The 25,145-nt window shown below is 35.3% G+C and overlaps 1 long non-coding RNA gene across 3 annotated transcripts in view; it reads left to right on the forward strand.

The window, feature by feature from the left end:
• The first annotated feature begins 12,084 nt into the window (after positions 1-12,084).
• LOC129051623 (uncharacterized) overlaps positions 12,085-25,145 on the forward strand; it is a 110,058-nt gene continuing 96,997 nt past the window's right edge. For all 3 annotated transcript variants that reach the window (XR_008516001.2, XR_008516000.2, XR_008516002.2), the window contains exon 1: positions 12,085-12,335. This is a non-coding gene — a long non-coding RNA (uncharacterized LOC129051623). The remainder of the gene's footprint in view (positions 12,336-25,145) is intronic.

Below are 25,145 nucleotides of genomic sequence, written 5' to 3' on the forward strand. Positions count from 1 at the left end.
TCCACAGGTGCAAAGTGCTTTCACTGCAAAAAAAAAAAAAAAAAAAAAAGGAACAACTGTGGAAGCATATTTTTGCCAATACGTTGTTACTTTGTTGTACTAACAGTTTCAATTACAGTTTAAGATAAAAAGCAAGTGCCTATCTTTTCTCACAGTAAAATGAAGTGTGTTTTAAGAAAGGACTGTGAAACAGAAGCCATTTCAATTTTTTTGTTTGCTTTTTTCTCTTTGTTTCTAACAATAAGAAAACATGACAAAAATAGAATTATACTATTCTTACCTTCCTGAAATATTACATAACAAAACTGTGTGCTATTTAATGAAAGTATTCAAATATTTATGTGTCTTAGACATTATTATCATAACATTATTATAACGTTAAATAGAGCATAGAGACAGGGTCTTGCTTTGGTGCCCACGCTGGAGTGCAGTGCTACAATCACAGCTCTCTGCAGCCTTGAACTCCTGGCTCAAGTGATTCTTCCGCCTCAGCCTCCCAAGCAGATAGAGAAAAAAAAATTTCAATTGAAGTTATTGCATGTAAATTTATTTTTACCAACAGTGTAATCTATTATTAAATATTCCTAAGGCAACCTACACTTTCTCTTCCTATCCTAAATGTCTCAATTGTCCAGAGTCTCTGTCCTATTCTTTTAGGTAGTAATCCTCTGTAGTCACCATGTACTGCAGTGAGATACTGACGTGGTCTGTCCATCAGAGGCATCTCCTCAACCATTTGCATTTTATTCTAAGGAAGGCATGTAGAACCTTGGGGTGCAGAGCCTCTCAGCATTTCTCAGAGATTCACTATGAAATGGAACTTGGGGACTAAAGAGAATGCCATCCAGCTTCATCTTATGCTCTTTCCTGGAGATGCTAACTGACTGCATCTCATTCAGTTACTGTGATGTCTTCACTTTCAGCCTATGAACTCTTCACTTGCTCACCATTTGACATAGAAACTCAAAGTTCTTTGGCCTGTTAATTTGCAGAAGAAAAGCATCTTGCATCTGTACTTCTAACAAAAGCTTTTATTTTCTTGGAGATTTCACTTTGGTTCATCAGCAATCACTGTTCTTCAGTATGTTAACATAGAGATGTTAGAGACGTTAGAACCATCTATTTATAATGGAAAGTGTAGCATTAATGTTTTTGTACCACTGTAAGTTATTGATAACTAGATTAGTAGTAAAAGATGATTTTTCATTTAACATATGATAGGACACATGCAATTAACTACAATAAGGAGAATTATTTGTGTTGTCAGTAGATGTAGACTAAAATTATAGGAGAAAGTGTCATTTTTCAGAAAAACAATCTTTTTCTTTCTACCAAATAACAAGTAACTCACAAATAAAAATGCTACAGATTTCAGTAACAGTAGATGATCTACATGAAGCTATAGATTTCAGTAACACTAGATGTCTTTTAATAAATGTATTTGTTTGGCCGAGCGTGGTGGCTCATGCCTGTAATCCCAGCACTTCAGGAGGCCAAGGCAGGTGGATCACTGAGGTCAGGAATTTGAGGCCAGCCTGGTCAACATGATGAAACCCCGTCTCTACTACAAATACAAAAATTAGCTGGGCGTGGTGGCAGATTAGATGTAGAGTGTGAGAGAAAAAATATTGTAAAGGATGATTTTAAGAGTTTTGACTAGTACAAGGGAAATAATTGAGTTGACCATTACAGAAGAAGAGCACAAGGAGAGAAGCAATTTGGGGAGAAAAAGATAAATAGTTTTGTGACATAATAATTTTGAAATAATTACTATCACTCTAAATAGATTTGTACATCAGGACCTCAGAAGTTCTACAGGAATAATCCATGCTGTATTTAAAAAATGGGGAAGGAATCAGCTTTTATTTTGTATTCAACATAAAGAGACTAGATGAGTTGACCGAAATAGGAAGTGCATTGAGAAAATAAAGGGGCTTCCAGGACTAAGGGCTGAGAGTTCAGCATTTAAAGGTTGAGAAGATAAGGATTAATCAGCAAAGGGGACCCAGTGGGAGCAGCCAAGGGAGGAGGGACTATATTTATCAAGGAGAAAGGTGACGTCTGTAAAATCTAACACTTCTCATTGGTTAAAGATAATAAGATCTGACGAGCTACTTAAGATTACATTTGTTGTCATTGATAAGAATTTTTTTATTATTATTATACTTTAAGTTCTAGGGTACGTGTGCACAACGTGCAGGTTTGTTACATACATCTACATGTGCCATGTTGGTATGCTGCACCCAGAATTTTTACAGTGAGGTAACAAAGACAAGACTACTTTGATAGAAACTTACCAGAGAATGTGAAGAGAAATCCTAGAGACACAGAGTAGAGATGATGCCATAATTTTTGCTTGATCATAATGTTTGCTTGATTGGAAAAAGAGAAAACTAGCTAGAGGGGAAAAATGGAGTGAAGACAAGTGGTGTGATTTTATATTAATGGGTATGGTCTGGTGGAGGAAAGAACTGATGATGCAATACAGAGAGAATAATTACTAGAACAGTTTTATTGAGTAAGTTAGAAGAGATGATTCTCAATAAATACAACTACTATTTAGTCATTTTTAGAAATAAAGTCACTACTAAAATCCAACATTTTTAATTATTTTGTTACTGAAAATGCATATAACTTTTGAAGAACTATCGAGATGAATTATTTGTAAACATTTTTTTCATATTTCCTATAAATGGCTTCTGAATACACATACACAATTAGAATTGTATAGAACTCAATATTAATATTGTCACTGTTATACAAAATTATATATTACATGATGACATTATTTATTTTATTTTGTAAATTAAATGGCAAAAATACATGAGAAAACGCCATTTAATGCATGCTATTTTTCTGTCATTGTTTCTATGATATTTGTAGGATGGATACATTTGGATATACCAAGGCTCTATTAGAGAGAGACAGAGAGAGAGTGATCTTCCACTAGTGAGTCAAAAATGTTTGTTTTCTTTGAAGACATTTAATCTAGTCAAGTTCTAAATTAGAGACATATGATTTTAAAATAAACAAATATTTTGGAGAAGTTATTTCTCAACTGCTTGGAAATAGCATAGAGAGAAACTCTGCATCTGATAAATTAGTAAATTTATAGAGTAGCTAAAATAAGCCACCTCCTTCCTAAAACAGGAAATTGTTCAAAGGAGAGGACAAATTTTTAATTTGAATATGTACTTACCCAAACATGTTAGGAAAAGTTGGAACAAAGCTGAGTTTTCCTGTAAGAAACCTGAATATGAATATGTTCTTGAGTATTAGGCAGAACGGAGCCGTGAATTCAGAAATGGCTTCTTTTAATGATTAAAGTAACAGTTTGTACAACTGACATTTATGATTGGAGGGGTTGTTTGGGCATTGTTAGAATTTTTCTTATCAGGTTTATGCAAATGAAAAGATCTCAGATATTATTTATCATGAAATAATAATCAACCTCAGTCATAATACAAAATAAAACAGCATTTTCTCTCCATGAATTATCTGAACTTTTTGTTTTGTTTTGTTTTGTTTTGAGACGAAGTCTCGCTCTGTGGCCCAGGCTGGAGTGCAGTGGTGCAATCTCGGCTCACTGCAAGCTCCGCCTCCCGGGTTCACGCCATTCTCCCGCCTCAGCCTCCCAAGGTGGTGGTACAACAGGCGCCCGCCACCACACCCGGCTAACTTTTTGTATTTTTAGTAGAGACAGGGTTTCATTGTTAACCAGGATGGTCTCATTTCCTGACCTCGTGATCTGCCCGCCTCGGCCTCCCAAAGTGCTGGGATTACAGGCATGAGCCACTGCGCCCGGCCTAGCTGAACTTTTAAGGCATGGTTATTTTTAAAATGCAGATTTAAGTTTAATCAAGGCATGATTTAAAAAGTCTGTTATACTCTCGAGTGGAAAAATATTTCATAAATAACATAAAACATTGATCTATCTAACATTAATTAGATTTCAAAGGAATGTTTCCTAATTTGTTTTCAAATTACATTAAAATGCATATTAAAATCAATACAATTTTTACATGTAGCAATGTGCTTAACTCAAAATCAAAGTGTCTATTATTACAGAGGACAATAGCACCACACCATTGCTATTATTCAATCAATAGATGACAGTTGATTAAACGAATGAAAAAATTTTGGTGAGAAAAGGCTCTGAAATTATTCTTTTTAATATTTAAAAGTTTGTATTTCCTGGAAACACTTGATGCATCTTTAAGAGGTAGAAAGGAAAAAACTCAGCACCAAGCTTGAACCTTCTCTTAGAGATGTTTTTCAGTATTTTGGCAGATATAGAGAAAACTAGATAAAATCTTTTTCTTCTGCTAATGAATAATTTGCAATGAGTTAAGAATATTGAGTGAAAATAAAAGTATGAATGGCTTATCTCTCCGAAGTATGTTATGAATTTTTGAGTAAAAATGTAGGGTTAAAAGGTCTACGAAGTATGTTCTCATTGTTGAATATATATAGATATATATTTATGTATAGCAAACTTGAAAGATTGATGGCAGTTCACAGTATCATTGCTGACAGGTGACAAGCTTTTCAATGTTTCATTTTCTTCCATTTGTGTAACTTGTTTAACAATATATGTACATGTATTATTTAGGTAATAATAACAAATTGATTTCATATTCTTTTATTTAGAATTTTCTAAGTTACTAAGTGTTTTCAACCTTCCTTACATAAGACAGATTGCAGTGATAATTTACAAGATGGTAAAGGAAATAATTTGAAGTAAAGCCCAAATATATCACATTATTAATATTGCTGAATTGATGATATAGTCTGTGACTGTGAGATTGAATGTAGCTTTAGTTTATTTAAAGTGTATTAAAAATATAATTTCGACGTATTATTTCAGAAATATATAAACATGTAATTGCTATTTTTTAACTATAATAAAAATATTTTGAAGCATATTTAAAAAAATATAAATCACATAGAACTTTATATAGTCTATATTATTAACAATAGTTTAAAAACATGAGAAAATTAAAAATTTTGTTAAGCCTAGTTGGCAATATGAACCTGCATATATCAGATCAAATAGGTTTTCAAATCATTTGATAATTATAGATTACATTTTATACTTATTTTTGTTATTTGTAGATTTGAGAAAAATTAGATAAAAGTAAGATAGAATGTTATCAAGAAAAGTTTTCAGTTTACAGTAATTTAAGACTTTTGACAAAATGGAAGTATGATTGTTCAGGTAAGTTGATTAATTTGGATGTCTGTAATATCTATGGCTCTTACTGAAGACAGATGACAGTGAAACTAGACAATCCTGATAACAATAGATTACATTAGAAGTGAAATTTGACCCAAGGGAGAGAAAAGCCATAGGTCAGTATTTTGCCTTTTAAGTAACTGCTTCAGGAGTGGCTGCGATTGGTTAACTCATATTATCTCTTGAAGGACATTTGGATATGAACCATATTATAATGTTAACTCTCAGTGCGGTGGCAGAGTAACAAACACACATGGATGAAATCATCAGGTTCACAAGGCACAAGACAATAGAGACCTTATGTCAATAGAAATACTTAAGAAAACAAGCCCCTTATAAGGGAAGCCATGAGATACACGGGAAATAAGTGGTAGCTTTTTACCTATACAGTAACAAAACAAAACAGAGAGAAACCCCAGATTGGAGTGCAGTGGCGCGACCTGGGCTCACTGCAAGCACCGCCTCCCGGGTTCACGCCATTCTCCTGCCTCAGCCTCCAGAGTAGCTGGGACTACAAGCACCCGCCACCACGCCCGGCTAATTTTTTCTATTTTTTATTTATTTATTTATTTATTTATTTATTTTTTTCTTTTATTATTATTATTATTATACTTTAGGTTTTATGGTACATGTGCGCAATGTGCAGGTAAGTTACATATGTATACATGTGCCGTTCTATTTTTAGTAGAGACTGGTTTTCACCGTGTTAGCCAGGATGGTCCTGACCTCGTGATGCGCCCGCCTCGGCCTCCCAAAGTGCTGGGATTACAGGCGTGAGCCACCGTGCCCGGCCAAAATACTCTGTAAAAAGTAACAGAAATCTGCTTCTGGAGTGGAAACAAGAAAGGATATTAATTACAGGCTCATGTTTTGATATGTTATGGATCCACTGTATTACTTAGTAATGTTTTCCCCCTAGGCAAGTTATTGGATCCTGTATACCTCTGCCTGCTTCAAAATATTTTGTAATTAATTTAACAAAGCTAGAAATCATGTCTTTATCATAAATCTAATAAAGATTTGGCTTCAATTCACATCCCTGCATGGCCCCTTCCCAGGCCCCAGGAAGAGTTCTAACAATGCATTTACATGGTATTACATGATTTTTAGTAATTTGTAAAAGAAAAAACACTTTAATGGCAAGAAGCTAAGACCACTTTTGAATTCTAATTGGTTGTCCTTTATACTTCCTCAATTGTTAGTTGTCAGTGAGGATTTTTGAGGATCTAGGTAATGGGAAATTGAAGTGGGGAGACATTGGGTTTGGTATATTATGTGGCTCACGAAAATTTGCTTATATAGATAAATTGTTTTTAGTGGTTGCAGGGCAGGAAAGGCTGCTTCAAGGTATTATGACAACTCACCTACAATGATACAAAGTGTTGGCATAATATGTAACATGCCTGGGTAAGATAATTCTGAATATATTACCCTAATCAATGGCCAGTGAATTGTGAGGTTTTCACAGTCTGATTGATGGAAATGGGCACTATTCTTGGCCTGGTGAAAACACCAGGTACTGTTCTATAGTTTTTTTGAGTACCTATTTCCCTGGTCTCAAACAGTTTTCTTATGCCTATGTGCACATCTCTATACTGCTGGATTCTCCTGGAGGATCCTGTGTGAATCCCTGTAGTGCTCCCTTAGCAACTCTCTCCTTGGAGCTCTGACCACCTTTGTTTCCCAGCCTCTCAGCTCTGGCATCTTGATGAAGGGAGTTTGCTGTGCTCTGCCTCATTCAGACACATAGGTATAACAGCCTACTCCAAAATTTTCTCTATAACTGTATTATTCAAGGTTCTCCAAAGAAATAGAACCAATTGAAGACAGATAGATAGATAGATAGATAGATAGATAGATAGATAGATGGATAGATAGATTTATTATGAGAGATTGACTCGTCCACTTGTGGAGACTGAGAAGTCCATGATCTGTAGCTGTCTGTGAACTGGAGGCCAAGGAAAGCTGGTACAATTCCCATCTAAGTCTGAAGGCCTGAGAACCAGGAACACCAATGTCTGAGGTCAAGAAGGGATAAATGTCCCAACTCAAGCAGAGAGAGCAAATTCTCTCTTCCTTTGCATTTTTGTTCTATCAGGCCCTCAGTGAATTGGATGATGTCTGCCAGTCTTCTACTCATTCTATTGATTCAAATGCAAATCCTTTCCAGAAACACCCTCAAATCACACCTAGAATAATACTGACAGGTAAAATGAACCATCACAGAAACCCATCAAGTAGGATTCTCATATATCTGTGATACAGCTTGGATATCTGTCCCTGCACTAATCTTGTGTTGCAATACAATCCCCAGTGCTGGAGGTGGGGTCTGATGGGAGGTGTTTGAATCATGTGGGCTTCTCTCTCATGGCTTGGTATTGTCTTTGCAATAGTAAGTGAGTTCTCATAAGATCTGGTCATTTAAAAGTGTGTGGCACCTCTCTCCCATTTTCTCTCTGTTGCTCCTGCTCACACCATGTGGTATGCCTGCTCCCACTTCACCTTCTGCCATGATTGAAAGCTCCCTAAGGCTTCAGAAGTCAAGCAGATACCAGCACCATGCTTCCTATAAAGCTTCCAAAACTGTGAGCCAATTAAACTTCCTTTCTTTATAAATTACCAAATCTCAGGTATTACTCTAGAGCAATGCAAGAATGGGCTAATACAGTATATATGTACATGTATAGGTTCATCAGACATTTTGTTGATATAAAGTATTCATAGTACAAAATTTAAAAACAATAGTAAAATATAAAATATTCTTTATCACGTAGTCTACATACCCAGTTGCTTCTCAGGGAATACGCTAATTGAACAGAATCCTTTTATCTATAGCCAACTTGTGGCTGAAATTAGCCATGATTTGACAAAATTAGACAGTGAATAAATGCTTAACTACTTTCTGATTCATCGAAGAAGTTATGTCACTGATGAATGAGTATTGTTCTCACATAAATATTGTCTGGTATTCATTTTCCTTAAAGAAAAAGATGAAAATAACACAATGAAGACATTCAACTAGCTTATCAATGATGCGAGTGGCATCTTTGCTGAGCTGGATACAAGCATTGGAATACTGAAAGAATAATTCTCAATATTTTTCTTTTTCTTTTTTTTTTTTTTTTTGAGACAGAGTCTAGCTCTGTCGCCCAGGCTGGAGTGCGGTGGCGAGATCTTGGCTCACTGCAAGCTCGGCGTCCTGGGTTTATGCCATTCTCCTGCCTCAGCCTCCCAAGTAGCTGGGACTACAGGCACCCACCACCACGCCTGGCTAATTTTTTTTTTTTTCTATTTTTAGTAGAGACGGGGTTTCACCATGTTAGCCAGGATGGTCTCCATCTCCTGACCTCGTGATTCGCCAGCCTTGGCCTCCCAAAGTGCTGAGATTACAGGCATGAGGCACTGCGCCCAGCCCTAATATTTTTCTACTATTCACAATGTAATAGCTATAGACATGATGCAGCTTTAAGTTTAATTACCATTATTATCATTTTCCATCATTTTCTTATTTCCAGAAAATTAAAAATCAAGTTTTGATATTTGTAGTATTTTTTAAATTCCATGGCTTAAATGCATCCACAATGACCTATATTGAGTTACTGTAAGTCCAGTATGGTGACAATGAATGGAGTTGGAGAGAAAGTCTCAGCAGCACACTATAACGTTGTACTCACACTGTATTAGTCCAGTCTCATAGTGCTATAAATAACTCCCCAAGACAGAGTAATTTATAAAGTAAAGAGGTTTCATTGACTTACAGTTCTTCACGGCTAGTGAGGCCTCAGGAAACTTACAATCATAGCTGAAGTGGAAGCAAACACATCCTTGTTCACAGGGCTGCAGGGGAGATAAGTGCCAAGCAAAGGGTGAAAAGCCCCTTATAAAACCATCATATCTCATGAGAACTCACTATCATGAGAACAGCATGAGGGCAACTGCCCCCATGATTCAATTACCTCCCACCAGGTTCCTCCCACAATATGTAGGGATTATGGGAACCACAGTTCAAGATGAGATTTGGGTGGGGACACAAACAATATCAATCACCATATGAAAAAATAGGCATGAACCTTAATAGCATTGATAAAAGTAAAATGAATTAAAATAACTAACAGGCAATGAGCTTTGAATATTTATTTTGACTATAATTTATTTACTGGCAAAATCATCTAATTTAATTTTTAATAGTGACAGAATTTAAGAACTAGATCGTCAAATTTTTGAAAATTAAGTATTGTTTCTTGCAAGAAATAATACAAGAGGAGTTCAGCACACCACTGGCATGCCATATTTAAGTAATCCAAAATAAATATTTTAACTTTTGTTTTTCAGACATTCTTTCCTCTCCGTCTTCCTATTATCAGTGAATTGTTCCTTCAGGCTTTTATTTACTCAGGTCATACACACGTTAAAAAAATTATTGAGCTCCTTCATTCTCTCATGTCGCTTATTCAAACCACCAACACATGCTGTTTGTTTTTGAAATATTTACCAAAGGGGAATATTTCGTCTCATATCCTCCATCACCACACTGAAGAAGTCACAGGCATTCCTCATTTAATAGCTTCTCAAGTGGGCTTCAGGCACCCCCTCCTTAATCTACTACACACACTTGTCTCTCTCCTCATTTGAGACCCTCCAATGGCTTCTCACTTTATTCAAAGAAAAGATAAAATTCGTACAATGTTGTGCAAGATAACACTTGATCTTGGCCCCAGTTACCTGTATAACTTTTCTTATACAATTTCTTCCCGGCATCATTAACCTCATTCCACAGACATTGTTTTCTTGATGTTCCTTAAAGATAGAAAGGACAGTCCTGCCTCAAAGTTTTTATAGGTGTTGTTCTCTTAGCTAGAAATGCTTTTTTTCCCCAAGTCACCGCATAGTTCACCCTTATATGTCCTTCGGATTTGTACTACTTTATTTATTTTATTTATTACACTTTATTTACTTTATTTTTTATTTTATTTATTGCACTTTATTACAAAATCTTTCATGTAACCATATAAAATACTCAAGTATTATTTTTTCTTTTATATTTCATTATATATAATTATTTCTGATATTTCATGCTTTTAACTCAGATTTGTCTCTCTATTCGGCAAAATGGACAAGCTTCAAGAAAATAAGAGCTTTGCATCATTTGTCCACTTCTGTAACTGTGTATATACTAGAATATCTGACAATAGTAGGTAATGCATAATTATTTAATAAATAAATGAGATTGTAATTAAACTTGCTTTTAGTATGATAAACATAAGATATGAGTATTTTCCTTCAGTTTCTCCTTTCCAAAATGAATGTTTCAGTTAATTTAGAACTTTTTGGTTAGGGAAATATTTCAAATTTATATACTCAATGCACATAGCTGGATTATGCAATATCACATTGAGCTACTGGCTGGCTAATTTTCTGCATGGCATATGGTGTTTGTTCTTATTTTTGTGGAAACAAATCCAAATACATTAGCAATGGGATATTCACAAATTTGATTGATTTGATTCAGAACTGTTTTTTAGTATTAATTCACTCTAAGAAAAAAAATTGAAATAAACAGCAAAGTTAATGTTTTCCCAATTATTTTTCTAGTTACAGATTACCACTGAATTGGCTCAACATGGGGCAAACAAGAAAATACAGAACAAAGGACTTTAGAATAATCAAGCTCTATAAAACTGTTTATTGACCGCATTGAGGAGAAAAATGAGAAAGAATAAGACACATTTACTGGAGTCAGATATTATGCCAATCTCTTAGATATCTCTGTATTGTTGATGCATTGCTGATCCTCTCTGATGACAGCAACATATATAAAAAATATTTTTACCTATAATATAGAAAACAGAATTAATTATACAAACAATCCTAGAGAGCATACATATAAGAATGCAATTTAATTCACAGTACCTACAGAATTTCCAACTTTTTAGCTTTTAATATTCATGCTTGTCTTAAAACATAATTTTCCTCTAGACAGAGCAAATAAACAGTATTTTTCAAATAATTGCTTTTTTTTTTTACAGTTTTACTGATAGACAAATTGATTCTGTTTGTACACTCTGTTAGATTTGGCCAGGAACAAAAAAAAAAAAAAAAAAAAAGATTCCGTGAATGAGGTTAGCGGTCTGAAACACAGCTTTAATTAATTCCATTAAATTGCACTTCAAATGCAATGTACCTGGAATAAGTATTCCTCCAAACATTTTGAATAAAGGCTGTTTATCAAAGTAATTATGTTTCCCTTGAGTAGTTTCTTAGTATATTCCTTTTCAGTATGTGAAAATTAAGATAAAACAAACAGGCTTTATCTTTCAAACCTGAAAACTCTTCATTACTATCTTGAAACCCCACCAATAATTAAACCATATAATTAAAATTATATTAATGCATTTAACTATTGAATATGCTCTCCTTTTTTTCAGGATATAATTATTTCCTTGTGGCAATTTATTGATGCCATGTGTGTTTAACCTGATTTTAATTCACAATACCATAATAGATGCTTAAATGTATTCTTGATGGCATTCAATACTTAGAAATCACCATGAACTATCTCCTAAGATCAATGATTTTCTCATTTTTATGAACTATACCTTAATGTAAAAAAAGAGTATATTTTAAATCACTTTATCATTTGAATTCAGGTCCTACTACCCATTGGCAATACAAGCTATGGTGCTGTCTATATTTCCCAAAGTTTATTATCAACTTGTGTTGTAAACTAACTAATGCAAACGCGCCTCCACTAATCCTCACAGCATGTGAATCCAATCTTATAAAGCAAAAGGGATTTGGAGAATGTGAGTCACCTGAATTCTCCAGGTGGATCTGATGTAATCACAGATTTCCTTGTTAGAGAAAGGAAGGAGATCACAAATGCAGCAGTCAACCTCATTACAGAAGCGAAGGCAAAGAAGGGAGGGAGAAATTTGAAGAAGCCACACTCCTGGCTTTGAAAACAGAAGGCACCATAAATTAAGGAATGCAAAGAATATAGCTCTAGAACCTGAAAAGGGCAAGAAGACAGATTCTAACCTATAGCTTCCAGGAGTACAGCCTTGTCTTCACCTTGGTTTTGACTCTGACCTCCAGAAACGTAAGTTGATCGATTTCTGTTTTTTTAAATCACTAAGCTTGTAGTAATTTGGTAAGCAGCAATGGAAAAAAAAAATACAGCTTGTGTTTACAGATCATTACAGGTAATCTTTTTTTATTAAAATTTCTTTAAAATATTGCTATAAGTGTACATCCAGATGAATCTTTTAGAAAATAAAAAAATAGAGAAAGATTCAATGTACCCTTAGCCCAGTTTATCTCAATGGTAACACCTTACAAAACAATAGTATACTATCACAACCAGGATATTGATATCAATACAGTCAAGAATATTTCTTCGCTACAAGGACCTCTCCTTCATACTGCCTGATATGATTTGTCTCTACCCAAATTTCATCTTGGATTGTAGTCCCATGTGTTGAGGGAGAGACCTGGTGGGAGGTAATAGAATTATGGGGGTGGTTTTCCTTATCCTGTTCTCGTAATAGTGAGTTCTCATGAGATCTGATGGTTTAAAAGTGTGGCACTTACTCTTTGCTCTCCCTCTCTATCCCCTGCCACCATGTAAGACATGCCTTGCTTCTCCTTTGTCTTCTGCCACAATTGCAAGTTTCCTGCAGATTCCCCAGTCATGTGAAACTGTGAGTCAATTAAAACTCTTTCCTTTATAAATTACCCCATCTCAGTTAATTCTTTATAGCAGTGTGAAAATGGATCAATACACTATCCTTGTATAACTACACCTATTTTCATATTCTGCCCATCCTGTACTTAACTTCTGGCAATCCATAATATTTATCTCATTTCTATAATTTTATAATTTGTAGACTATTATATAAACAAAATCATTTGGTATGTAACACTTTAGGATTATTTTTTACATTTATAATTTTCACTCAGCCATTGCTGGATTGTGGTGTAGTTAAATGTTTAGTTTTATAGGAAATTGCCAGTTTTCCAGAATGGCTGTACCATTTTACATTGTCACCCACAATGTGTGAGACATCCAGTTACTCCACATCTTTGCCAGCATTTGATTGTTCTTATCTGACATCTGTAAATCATCTTCAAGGAAATATCTCTTCATATGTTTTGCTCATTCTCTAATTGGATTTTTGTTTTTCTGTCAAGTTTCAGATATTGACTCTTTTTCAGATATATGGATTTAAATTGCTTTATTCAACTCTGTATCTTATCTTTTCATCTTTTGTAACAGAGTATTTTGAGTTCAAAATATTTAATTAAAATGGAGTCAAATTTATCAAGTTCTTTATGGATTATGCCTTTGGTGTCTAGTCTAAAAATTCTTTACCTGTCCCAGTATCATTAGGATTTTTTTTTCTAAAAATATTATAGCTTTATATTTTACATTTAAATTCATGATAAATTTTAATTAGACATTATATGAGTTGTATATCTTCAAGGGTTTTTTTTGGTAACATTTATTAAATTCTAACTTTATTCCATTGAATTGCTTTTGTACCTTTGTGAAGCAAATGTAGGTCCTATTTTTCCGTGCGTATTAATAGGATCTCTATGCTAATCCATTGATTACAGTGTGTATTTCTCTGTTGATACTACTAGGTCTTGATCACTGTGGTTACTTTAGCTATGTAACAAGTTATGAAATTAAAAAGACAATCCTCCCAATTTATTCTTCTTCAAATTGTTTTCATTAGTTTTTGCATTTTTTATAAGTTTTAGAATAAGTTTGTCTATATCTACAATTTTTTTTAAAAAAAGCAAAGAAACACAAAACCTCAAAAACCTTTCTAGAATTTTATGGAATTGTGATAAACCCACACAGCAGCTTGAGGACATATGACATATTTTTTTCTTTGAGTCTTCCAATCAATTATCATAGTATGACTTTCCATTCATTTAAATATTTTTATTCCATCCGTATTTTTAGATAATTGCATAGAAGTCCTATACCTTTTGTTAGATTTACACCTACTTATTTCATTTATGAGTGTTTTTAGTGGCATTGTAATTTAAATATTGATTTACAGATCCATTGTTAGTGTGTAAAAATAAAATAAATTTTTGTATTTTAATCTAGTATCCTGTGATTTTTATAAATTTATTAATTTCAGGTTTTGTAGATTCCTCCAAACATTCTGTGTAGACAATCATGTTATCTCCAAATATAGACAATTCGATTTCTTCCTTTCTGATCTGTATATAACTCCTTTACTGTTCTTATCTATTGCATTGGCTAGAATTTCCAACATCATGTTGGATAGGAGCCTTTAGAGCATAAATCTTTACCTTGTTTCTGACCTTGAAAATAGAGCAATCACTCTTTCAACATTAACTATGGTATTAGCTACAGTTATTTTGTAGATGCTCTTTTTCAAGTTTAGAAAGTTCCTCTTCTATTCCTTTTAAAAGCTTTATCATGAAAGGATGCTAGATTTTGTTAAATGCTTGTTCTGCATTGTTAAATATGATATTGCTATTTTTACTCCCTGGCCTCTTCTTAAGGTGTTTTATACTGATTGTTTTTTGAATATTGAATCATTCTTGTATGCCGGGAATAAACACCACTGGATCATGGTGTTTAATTTATTTATACATTACTGATTCTATTTTATAGTATTTTGCATGCTACCAGTATCAATATGTTAACAATGGGTATTGGTCTTTACTTTTCTTTATTTTGAACTCTCTTCATCAGATTTTGGCATCAAAGTAATACTAGCTTTATTAAAAATGTCTGATAAGTGGTCCATATTTATACTGTTGTATTTTCTGACAGATTATGTAGAAGTAGTATTAATTCATATCTAAATGTTGGTAAAATTCTGCAGTGAAACCATTTGCCCTGGCAACTTGTTAATTTTTAATAACAAATTTAATTTTTTAACATTTACAGGTCTATTCAAATTATATATTTGTAATTGGATAAGGTTTTTTGAGAAACTGGTACATTTTATCTATGATATGAAATTGAAGAGTAAAGTATTGTTACTGAAACAGCAGTGGTTCGGTTCAGGTCCTGTTATTCACCACACTGAAAGACAATCAGTGAGACAATGAGTATTGCCAAACAAGAAGGTTTTAATCGGGTGCTGCAGCCAAGGAGATGGGAGCTGGGTCTCAAACCCATCTCCCTGACTAAAATTAGGGGTTTATATAGCAGGTAAGAAATCCAACAATGTGTGAAAAACAGGAACTAGGGAGAGACAAGGAAGCAATCATGATGAGTGAGGGGTCCCACTTCTCACTGTCCAAATGTGGTGATCTGGTGAGTTTCAGTTATTTAATTCCTTGCTTTTTTTTTTTTGTTAAAGACGAAGTTTCACTCTTGTTGCCTAGGCTGCAGTGCAATGGCGCAATCTTGGCTCACTGCAGCCTCTGCCTCCCGGGTTCAAGCAATGCTGACTCAGCCTCCCGAGTAGCTGAGATTACAGGCATGGGCCACCACATCCAGCTAATTTTTGTATTTTTAGTAGAGATGGGGTGTCTCCATGTTGGTCAGGCTGGTCTCGAACTCCCAACCTCAGGTGATCCACCCGCCTCAGCCTCCCAAAGTGCTGTGATTACAGGCGTGAGCCACCACACCTGGTCTGTCTGAGAATTTCTTGATTTGCTCTTCTTTGCTGAAGGGTATTTTCTTTGGATATGAGGTTTTTAGTTGATACTTCTTTTATTTTGACACTTGTAATCTATTGTGCCATTCTTTTTGGTTTCATGGTTTCTGAGGAAAAATCCACTATGATTTAAAGGTTTTTTCCCTACAGGTTAGGTGTCATTTGTCTCCAGTTGCTTTTAAGATGTTTTTTGGCCTTTCTTTTTGTTTGTTTTTGTTTTGTTTTTGCTTTTTGACACAGGGTCTTGCTCTGTTGCCCAGGCTAGAGTACAGTGGCATGATAATAGCTCACTCTGGTCTCAAACTCCTGGGCTCAAATGATCCTCTCACCTCTGCCTTCTGAGTAACTGAGATTACTGATGCATGCAACCACACCTGGATAATGTTTTGGGTTTTTTTGTTTGTTTGTTTGTTTCTTCTGTTTTTTTTTTTTTGTGGAGATAAAGTGTCACAATGTTGTTCAGGTTGGTCTCAAACACATTGGCTCAAGCAATCCTCTAAACTTGGCCTCCCAATATGCTGGGATTATAAGAATGAGCCACCATATCTGGCCATTTTTGTCTTTAGTTTTTAGAACTATGACTATTAGTGTAGTTTGGTATGCTTTCTTTTAGATTTACCCCATTTGAACTTGTTCACCTTCCTTGATTAGCAGATTTATGTCTTTGCCAAATTTGGGGATTCTTTAGCAATTATGGTTTCAATTTTTTTTCAGCCATGCCCTCTTTGTCTTCCCTTTCCATAATTCCAGTGACATAAGTTTAAGATTTTTGTTATGTAGTCCCACAGATCCTTGAAGGTCTGTTGTTGTTATTGTTTCATCCCCATTCTATTTTCTCTCTGCTGTTCAGGTTGTGTCATTTTCATTGTTCTGGCTTCATGTTCACTGATTTCGGTTTCCTTTATATGCTATATTCTGCCTTTGTGTTCACCTATTACATTTTCATTACTGCACATTTTAATCATAAAATGTTATTATTCTTTTTTATCTATTTCTGTCCTGAGATTCAATATTTTTTGTATATTTTAAGCATGTTTATCATTGCTCATTGTATCATTGCTATGATGGCTATTTAAAAATCTTTGTTACATAATTCTAACCTTTATCTTATCAGTGTGGGCATCTATTGTAATTTCCTTTTTCATTCAGTTTGTGTTTGTTTCTTGGTATAATGAATGCTTTTTCAACTGAAATTTGATCATTCTGGATATTATGCTAGGAGTCTCTGAATTATATAAACACCGTTTTAGTTGAGTTAACACCCAAAATGTACATATACACCCCCAATGTACAGAATATGTATGTGGAAAACTATAAAATAGCAATGAAATAAGTTAAAGCAGGTCTAAATGAATGGAAGGCTATTCTGTGTTCATAGATTGAGAGACTTAATATTGTGAAAACCTCAATTTTTCCTAATTAATCTATAAATTTAGTGAAATCCTAATCAGAATCCTAAGCAAATCAGCTTGTAAATGTTGACAAACTGTTCATAAAGTTCAGCTGAAAAGGCTAAATATCTAGAATATAAAGCACAATAATGAAAAAAAAAGCAAACTCGGGATACATACAACCCAATTTTAAGACTTAGTCTAAAACTAATCATGATAGCATTGGTGAGAAATTAGACAAATAGGCCAAATGAACAGGACAGATAGCTCAGGATTAGACCCACACAAATGACAAGTATAAGCAATAGATCTTTGATAAGGTAGCAAATGCAGTCCAAAGGAAAAGGGATAATCCTTTTAATAAATGGTGCTGAAACAATTGGACAGCCATTGAAAAATAAAATAAAATATATAAGGATCTGTTTACAGACCTTACATCATAAACAAAACTCACTTTAAAATAGACTGTAGGCCTAAATGTAAAATATAAAAGTATACAAATTCTTCAGAAAACAAAATATTTCTACTGTATCTTTAGTGATTTTTTCTCTAATTTTAACTTTGTCATTGTATATTAAAATTTATGAATTTGGAGAGGAGTCATTTGGACAAATTTAAGAGAAGCTGAGAGCTTTTTGCCCATTTGGCATAATATGTTTTTGAAAATGTGTAAGTAGAAATAATGCCTATTAAATTGTCTTATGCTGGCTCTTATTAGTAAGGCAGAGCTGATACCCGAGTTAAGAAGTATGTTTATTTAGAAAGGATTTTTCTTCGTTTGATATTTAAATTTGTCAATAATGTTTGACTTATAACAATCATGGTTAATCAAATATTCAGTAAGTATCAAGAAAATATTTGGATTATAAATATATTTCTTTCCATTTATTCTGAATGATTTTATAACTGATAGCACTTACATTCCTATGATTTTAGTACAGTGTTTTAAAATTAAAATCCATTACCTTTAAAACACTAAAAGTATTTTTTACAAACCTGTATTTTTGGCTAGTTTAGGGATTTCAACTTGTAAAACTCTTTTTCTCAACTCAAAGTGGCAGCAGGGGGTAAAACAGAAACAAAAAACTTCTGATTCAGCATTCTTTTGTTCAATATAAGACAGAGATCCTTGGGGTAAAATACTATTGCCTGCTGAAGAAGAACTATATTAAATACTAGCTACTCAATTATACGTTGATATTGAAACTGGCTTTGAAGAGTGAAGTGGAGTGGCATATTTAGGCTCTGACATTCTAAGGCATAAATCAAATCAATGCTGAGCAATGAAGTATGTAAGCCAGTGACAGATCTGATCCCCACAAGTGTGAAGACTGAAGGTGTTTAGTGATTTGATTATAAAAAAGACTTTGAAAACCAGGTCAAAAATGAAGGCAGAAAGGAAACAGGAAATGGGATGCATAAAATAAAAGACCGTGTAAGAAATTACACAGAGAATATTGATTTTGTTTTCAGAGATATACCTAGGTATTGCCAATTTGAGGCAGGTACTGTGCTCCACTCAGTAGCAATCGGTTTAAAGATATAACAATACGTTTTTGTTTTTAGTGTTGATAACACATGGAGGAGCTGAATAAATAATGATTTTTCAGCAAAAGCCACTCACTTCTGATAATCTAACAACGGAAAATCTCCCTCGAATCTTTGTTTTCGACTAGCCATTTTGTGAAGAGACTCAAGTAACTGCCAAACTGCATTGCTTCTAAATGCAGTCTTTATTCAATGAAACTATTTATTTAATTCAGAGTTTATTTTAATGTAATTGTATAAATGGTATAATTCAAAGAAACTATAGTTATACAGTGAGACTTAGTTTACCAGATTGGTATATTATGTTATCAAAGGGTCAATCCATAAATATGATTTTATTTAGATTCTGTTGGTCATATTTTACATTTTTTAAATCACCAAGTTAAGCAAAATCTAAAAGTAAGTAAAAATGATTCCTACTGCATATGTGTGTGATTTGACTAATTTTAATATTCTTGCAATTTATGGGTCTTTAATTTTTCACAAGATAGCTTTAAAAATGTGAATGATAGAGAATGATAATTATAATAGAACTACTAACTTCTAGTTTGTACTAATAGTTAAGAATATACTTTAAAAATATAATTTAATGAATTTTTGCTGCATGATAAGTTAGAAATAGAAGGAAAGTGACTAGCAAGCAAAAAATAGGGATTACTATAAGGACTAAACAAATTGTGTGTGTGTGTGTGTGTGTGTGTGTAAATTCCTAAAATATTACCTGGGTGCTAAGAAATATAAACTAAATGTAAGGTATTATTAATATATGTTATTAATTATTATTAATTGATATGTTACTATTTTAATAACTTTGAATTGTATTATGTTTATGACACTATAAATTTAATTCTTGTTTTGACATTTTGTTTAATGCCTATCTCTCTCCCTTCCTCTCTCTCCAAATATATGTGGGTAATTTATTGTGTTCAGTTATTATTTCCTTATAAAATTGACATGAGTAAGATGTCTTTTATGTCTGGGAATGTATGCATTTTGCCCACACACATGCATAACTGCCTGAACATGGAAGTCTAAGGTCATGAATCTCCCCATTACTATTCTGATACCGATTCATTGGGTGTAAATATGCGTCACTGCAGAAATGACATAATATGATGATGATAATGGTGACCAATGTTATTAGTATTTCTACATCTGTGTCATTGTCTGATTTTAGATCCCTTATTATATTCATCATATTCATATTTTAGTAATAGTCTATTCCTCATTTTATTAATTAAAATACTGTATTTCTTAGAGTAGTTTTAACTTTATCCAGCAATTGAAGAGCGAGTAAAAAGAATACTTAAATACCTTTCTTCCTTCCATTTTCCTCTACTGTTAATAATGGCAGACCCTGTGGAGGGGCCAATGCCATGACGCCAGCTGCTGTGGGGAAGGCATGGCCAGGACTATGCACTCCATAGAGCCAATGCGAGCCAGGACAGGCAGAAACCCCTCCCACTTCCAAGTTGGAAGGGTGGGAGCCCCGCCCTCCCGAGAATGGCTGCAGCCTCCCAGCCATGGCTGCGGACCTGGGCTTCTCTGCATTCCTGGAGGCACCAGAAGCTCTCCTACCCCCACAGGCTGGGAAGTGCCTGTTCCCCTTACCTGGCTTCTCCCTGCTCCCAGCACCTGCCCTGATTTTTTAGCGAAGTTGTGATGGAGTCCCAGCGCTGTCATGACCCAGCCAGGTGTGCATGCACTTGGGGCAGTGTTGACACACCAGCCCCCTGCTGCCTGGGCACCCTCAGACTATGAGCGCCTACAAGCATGGGAGGGAGGCCAAGGTGGGCTGAGGGTTGCTCAGCATCGGCCTTCAGGCAACCCTCAGCATGAACAGCCTCGATGCTATGGGCAACATGGACAGCCAGTTAATGGCGGTGGGAGGCAGACAGTTTGGTGGGTGGAAAGGGGTCGGTCCCCATTGAAACCCCACCTTCATGCCAGGGAGGGCTGGGGACCTAGGGCTGGGCTGCCAGTTCCACGAACCAGAGTGAGAACTTATGGTGCTTTTTCTGGGCCTACCCATAGCCACCCATGCTGCCCATGGACCAATCAGCAGGTGCTTCCTCCCCTCTGAAGCCCAGAAAAACCCTAAACTCAGCCAGAGTTGGGCAGATGTTGGGACAACCTGTCTGTGCACCTCTTTGCCTCGCTCACCCTCCACTTCTCCACGTACCTCATTCTTACTGGATGCAAGACAAGAACTCAGGACCCGCCAAATGGCAGGGCTAAAGGAGCTGTAACACAAACAGGGCTTAAACACACCCTTTGTTTCTCACGTTGCGGGCGAAGAAAAAGAAGAGAGAAGAAGAGAAGAGCCGTGTTTCTTAGGGGCTCCCAGACCTAGGAGTTCCCCAAACCCAGGCCTGTGACACTCTTGGGAGCTCTCCAGTTAATGGCATCTCCAAGCTTCCAGGCACCACCGTGTTTCCCAGTGCCAGCCATGGAAGCTTCTTATGGTATGCCTGGTCCAGCTGCAGTCACACAGGGAGCTGGTGCCCGTGTCAGTGCCTGGCGCTGCCTGTCCTGCTGCAGCTGGCAAGCCTGGCTGTAGACAGGCCAGACCCCATGCTCACTCACTTACACACCCCTCACTACTCCATGCCTGACTCACTCTCGGCAGACATTGGATCCAGGCTGGTAGTATAGCCTGCCAGGCTGAGTGGTCAGAAAGAGCCCAGTGGACCCGAGCAAAACTCGGGAAAAGGCACCACTGGCCGAGGTTTCCAGCTAGAAAAGTAACACCCCAAGGATTCTGTGACATTTCCATCTTGCATTAGTTTGGTTCATTTGTTACAACTGATGGACTAATATTGATAAATAATTTTTAACTAAAGTCTATAGTTCACGGCCAGGCACGGTGGCTCAAGCCTGTAATCCCAGAACTTTGGGAGGCCGAGACAGGCGCATCACAAGGTCAGGAGATCGAGACCATCCTGGCTAACAAGGTGAAACCCTGTCTCTACTAAAAATACAAAAAATTAGCCGGGCGTGGTGGCGGGCACCTGTAGTTCCAGCTACTCGGGAGGCTGAGGCAGGAGAATGGCATGAACCCAGGAGGCAGAGCTCGCAGTGAGCAGAGATCGCGCCACTGCACTCCAGCCTGGGCAACAGAGAGAGATTCTGTCTCAAAAAAAAAAAAAAAAAAAAAAATCTATAGTTCACAAGAGGCTTCCCTCTTTATGTTGTACAGTCCTATGGGTTTTGGTGAATGTGAAATGCCATGTATCCACCATTACACTATCATACAGAATAGTTTCATCACCCTAACATCCTCTCGGCTTCACCTATTTCTCCCTCTCTCTCATCCTCCTGCAGCCTCTGGCTACCTCTGATCTCTTTATTGTCTCTATAGTTTAATGTTTTCCAGAAAAATCATAGAGTTTTAATTATACTGTATATGTAGCCTCTTCTAACTGGCTTCTTTTACTTAGCAATATGCACTTAAGTTTCCTCCATATCTTTTTTATGGTTTGATAGGTCACTTCTTATCAGGAAAAAACAGTACACTGTATGGATCAACCAGAGTTGTTTTTTGTTTGTTTGTTTGTTTGTTTATTGAGACTGAGTCTCGCTCTGTCCCCCAGGCTGGAGTACAGTGGCGCGATCTCGGCTCACTGCAAGCTCGGCCTCCCAGGTTCACGCCATTCTCCTGCCTCAGCCTCCCGAGCAGCTGCGACTACCGGCGCCCGCCACCATGCGCGGCTAAATTTTTTTTGTATGTTTTAGTAGAGACGTGGCTTCACCGTGTTAGCCAAGATGGTCTCGATTTTCTGACCTCATGATCCACCCGCCTCGGCCTCCCGAAGCAACCAGAATTTTTTAAGCATTAACCTTTTGAAAGGTATCTTGATTGCTTCCAATATTTGGAAATTATGATTAAAGCTGCCATAAACATTCACGTAGAGGTTCAGGTACAAAATACAAAATGTCTACCATTTCACATTCCCACAAGCAATGAATGAATGTTAATATTGCTCCACATCCTAGCCAGTGGTGTATGGTGTTGTCAATGTTTAGTATTTGCCCATCCTATAAGGTGTATAGTAGTAAGTTATTTGAAGAGAAGTTTTTTGTTGTCGTTTTGTTTTGTTTTTTAATTTAATAGAATGTAACTTGTAATTTTTTTTTTCTCATGGATTTTGGTTTGTATCTTATGGTCAAATCTAAAGTCCCCTCGATATTCTGTTATTTTCTAGGATTTTTATATTTTGGGGTTATATATTATCTACTTTGATTTACTTTTTAATGAAACTTCTAATGTCAGTTTCTGGATTTAGGGTTTTTGTTTTTGTTTGTTGTTGTTTTTACCACCTGTCAATATTGAACTATTTTCAATATTGAAATTTTTTCCTAATTGTTAAGAAGACTATCTTTTTGTCATTGGATTTCATTTGCTTCTTTCTCAGAAATAATTTGACTATATTTGTTTGGACCTGCTTCTGAGTTCTCTATTTTGTTTGTTGATCTATTGTCTACTTTTTCATTGATAACATACTATATTAATTACGGTATCTTTATAGTAGATACTGAAATTGGGTAGTGTCAATCCTGTGGCTACATTACCTTCTTCAAAACCGTGTTGGTTATTCTGGGTGTTTTTCCTTTCCATTTAAACTGTAGAATTAGATAGCTAAAATCCACAAGTAAATTCCTGGGATTTTGACTGGGACTGCTTCTCATGTTCTTTATGTCAAAATTGTCATTTCCTTATAATTTCATTGTCATCTGTTAATGAAATATAATACTCAATATAGTAAAAAATTATAGATTTAGAGCAATTACTATCAAAAGCACCAAAATGATTTTGGCTGATGTAGACAAGCTCATTCTAAAATGTATATAGAAAAAAACAAGCCAAAGAATAGCTAAAACAATATTGAAAAAGAAGCAAAAAAAAGGAAGACTTATCTGACCCAATATTAATATTTATTATATACTTAAGATAATTGAGGCATTATGGTATTGGTGTAGATATAGACACATAGATTAGTTGAACATAATTGATAACAGAAGTAAACTCATATATGTATGTCCGGCTGCTTTTTAAAATTTGTTTATAATTTACACATAATTATTGTACATGTTTGTTGGGTACAATGTGATGTTTGAACACACATATACATTGTATAATGACCAAATCTGGGTAGTTAGTATGTCCATCACTTCAAACCTTTATTATGTTTATGGTGATAACTTTCACATTATCTTGAATTATATAATACCTCGTTATTAGCTATAGTCACCTTACTGTGTAATAGAACACAAGAAGTTCTGGTTCCTATCTAACTGTAACTTTGTACTCTTAACCAATTTCTCTCCATCTTCCCCTTCCCTTTCTCTCCCCACCCTCTGCTAACTATTATTCTATTGTCTACTTCTATGAGATCAACTATTTAGAGTCCACATACGAGAGAGATCGTGCGATATTTTTCTTTCTATGCCTGGCTTATGCCACTTAACATAATGTCCTCTGGGTTTACCCATGTTGTTACAAATGACAGAATTTTATTTTTTATAATTTATTTATTTATTTATTATTATTTTGAGACTGAGACTTGCTCTGTCACCAGGCTGCAGTGCAGTGGTGCGATCTCGGCTCACTGCAATCTCCGCCTCCCGGGTCTGAGCCACATAATTGTATTATTTTTATAACTGTAAGTATCCCATTGTCTTATAGACTACATTTTCTTCATCCATTTAGCCATTAATGGACACTTGAGCTGATTACATCTCTTGGCTATTATGAATAGCATTTTTTCACATACTCATTGGCCATTTGTGTATCTTTTGTAGGAAATGTGTATTCAGATTCTTTACTCATTTTTTGTCATATTGTTTGTTTTATTGCTGTTGTTTGTGTTCCTAGTATATTCTAGATGTGAACTCCTTGTGAAACAAATAGTGTACAAATATTTTTTTCCTATTCTGCTGGTTGTCTCTTCCCTCTGTTGATTTTTTTTCCTCTGCTATGCAGATGTGTTTACCTTCAGATGGTCCCATTGGTCAATTTTTGCTCCTGTTACCCGTGCTTTTGAAGTTTTAGCCATAAATCTTTGCCCAGACCAATATCCTGAAACATCTCCCCTATTTTCTCCTAATTGATTTATAGTTTGTGGTATGATATTTAAATCTTTAAAGATTTTCTCTTGCTTTTTATATGGTGAATAATAGGGGTTTAATTTTTTTCCTAGGCATGTGGATATCCAGTTTTCCCAGCACCATTTATGTATGTATGTATTTATTTATTTTATTTTATTTTTTGAGACAGTCTCACTCTATCACCCAGGCTGGAGTACAGTGGTGCAA

This window comes from Pongo abelii, chromosome 17 (assembly GCF_028885655.2).
Source record: "Pongo abelii isolate AG06213 chromosome 17, NHGRI_mPonAbe1-v2.0_pri, whole genome shotgun sequence".
NCBI classification, from domain to species: Eukaryota; Metazoa; Chordata; class Mammalia; order Primates; family Hominidae; genus Pongo; species Pongo abelii.